The following is a 3,141-nucleotide window of genomic DNA, read 5'->3' as shown; positions in this document are numbered from 1 at the left end:
GTGTTCTTAGCTCATAATATTCATGGCGAAGTTTCCTCTTCGTTAAATTGTTATATGGTTGGAATTGGAAAATGATACATGTAGTAATTTGCTATAATGTCTTGGGTAATGTGATACTTGGCAATTGTTGTGCTCATGTTTAAGCTCTTGCATCATATGCTTTGCACCCATTAATGAAGAAATACATAGAGCATGCTAAAATTTGGTTTGCATATTTGGTTTCTCTAAGGTCTAGATAATTTCTAGTATTGAGTTTGAACAACAAGGAAGACGGTGTAGAGTCTTATAATGTTTTCAATATGTCTTTTATGTGAGTTTTGCTGCACCGGTTCATCCTTGTGTTTGTTTCAAATAACCTTGCTAGCCTAAACCTTGTATCTAGAGGGATTACTTCTCATGCATCCAAATACTTGAGCCAACCACTATGCCATTTGTGTCCACCATACCTACCTACTACATGGTATTTCCTGCCATTCCAAAGTAAATTGCTTGAGTGCTACCTTTAAACGATTCAAAATTTATCACCTCTGATTTGCGTCAATGTTTTATAGCTCATGAGGAAGTATGTGGTGTTTATCTTTCAATCTTGTTGGGAAACTTTCACCAATGGACTAGTGGCTTCATCCGCTTATCCAATAATTTTGCAAAAAGAGCCGGCAATGGGATTCCCAGTCCCAAATTAATTAACAAAAATAGACACTCCTCCATGGTATGTGATTGTTGGACGGCACCCGAAGGATTCGGTTAGCGATGGCTTGTGTAAGCAAAGGTTGGGAGGAGTGTCATCATAATAAAACTAAAATAAAAATGCACTCCTTCATGGTATGAGATTGTTGGCAGGCACCCGAGGATTCGGTTAGCCATGGTTTGTGAAAGAAAGGTTGGAAGGAGTGCCACCCAAAAATAAAATAAAATGGGAGCCGCTCTTTGAAGGTTTGTCTGGCAAGGGGGTTAGAGTACCCGCTACCATTCGTTGACAACAACATACACCTCTCAAAACTTTATTTTTATGCTCTCTATATGTTTTCAAAATCAAAGCTCTAGCACAAATATAGCAATCGATGCTTTTCCTCTATGGAGGACCATTCTTTTACTTTCATTGTTGAGTCAGTTCACCTATTTCTCTCCATCTCAAGAAGCAAACACTTGTGTGAACTGAGCATTGATTCTTACATACTTGCTTATTGCATTTGTTATATTGCTCTGCATTGACAACTATCCATGAGATATACATGTTACAAGTTGAAAGCAACCGCTGAAACTTAATCTTCCATTGTATTGTGTTGCTTCAATGTCTCTACTATGAATTTATTGCTTTATGAGTTAACTCTTATGCAAGACTTACTGATGCTTGTCTTGAAGTGCTATTCATGAAAAGTCTTTGCTTTATGATTCAGTTGTTTACCCATGTCATATACATTGTTTTGATCGCTGCATTCACTACATATGCTTTACAAATAGTATGATCAAGTTTATGATGGCATGTCACTCCGAAAATTATCTTTGTTATCGTTTTACTCGCTCGGGACGAGCGAGAACTAAGCTTAGGGATGCCGATACGTCTCCAACGTATCGATAATTTCTTGTGTTCCATGCCACATTATTGATGTTATCTACATGTTATATGCACACTTTATGTCATATTCGTGCATTTTACTGGAACTAACCTATTAACAAGATGCCGAAGTGCCGGTTCTGTTTCTACGCTGTTTTTGGTTTCGAAATCCTAGTAACGAAATATTCTAGGAATCGGACGAAATCAAAGCCAAAGATCTTAGAATCCCCGGAAGCATCCAGAACACACCGGAGAAGTCGGAGGGGGCCACGAGGCCCACCAAACCATAGGCTGGCGCGGCCGAGAGGGGCCGCGCCGCCCTATGGTGTGGCCCCCTGTCGGCCCTCCTGCGCCGCCTCTTCGCCTATATAAAGCCCCTGGATCGAAAACCACGATGCGAAGAACCACGATACGGAAAACCTTCCGGAGCCGCCGCCATCGCGAAGCCAAGATCCGGGGGACAGGAGTCTCTCGTTCCGGCACCTGCCGGAGCGGGGAAGTGCCCCGGAAGGCTTCTCCATCGACACCGCTGCCATCTCCACCGCCATCTTCATCACCGCTCGCTGCTCCCATGAGGAGGGAGTAGTTCTCCATCGAGGCTCGGGGCTGGACCGGTAGCTATGTGGTTCATCTCTCTCCTATGTGTTTCAATACAATAATCTCATGAGCTGCCTTACATGATTGAGATTCATATGATGATGCTTGTAATCTAGATGTCATTATGCTAGTCAAGTGAGTTTTACTTATGTGATCTCCGGAGACTCCTTGTCCCACGTGTGTAAAGGTGACAGTGTGTGCACCGTGTGGGTCTCTTAGGCCATATTTCACAGAATACTTACTCAATGTTGAATGGCATAGTGAGGTGCTTATTTATATCTCTTTAAGATTGCAACATGTTTTGTATCACAATTTATCTATGTGCTACTCTAGTGATTTGTTATTAAAGTAGTTTATTCCTCATGCATGTGTGCAAAGGTGACAGTGCGTGCACCGTGTTAGTACTTGGTTTATGCTATGATCATGATCTCTTGTAGATTGCGAAGTTAACTATCGCTATGATAATATTGATGTGATCTATTCCTCCTACATATGCATGAAGGTGACAGTGTGCATGCTATGCTAGTACTTGGTTTAGTCTGTTGATCTATCTTACACTAAAGGTTACTTAAACATGAGCATTATTGTGGAGCTTGTTAACTCCGGCATTGAGGGTTCGTGTAATCCTACGCAATGTGTTCATCATCCAACAAAAGTGTAGAGTATGCATTTATCTATTTTGTTATGTGATCAATGTTGAGAGTGTCCACTAGTGAAAGTCTATTCCCTAGGCCTTGTTCCTAAATACTGCTATCGCTGCTTGATTACTGTTTTACTGCGTTACTACTGCTACACTACTACTGCTTGTTTACTGTCCTGGGCAAAGCACTTCTCTGGTGTCGTTGCCGTTGCTACTACTTATTCATACCACCTGTATTTCACTATCTCTTCGCCGAACTAGTGCACCTATTAGGTGTGTTGGGGACACAAGAGACTTCTTGCTTTGTGGTTGCAGGGTTGCATGAGAGGGATATCCTTGACCTCTTCCT

Source organism: Lolium rigidum, chromosome 3 (genome assembly GCF_022539505.1).
Source record: "Lolium rigidum isolate FL_2022 chromosome 3, APGP_CSIRO_Lrig_0.1, whole genome shotgun sequence".
Classification (NCBI taxonomy): Eukaryota; Viridiplantae; Streptophyta; class Magnoliopsida; order Poales; family Poaceae; genus Lolium; species Lolium rigidum.
Note: the sequence above shows the minus strand (reverse complement) of the source record.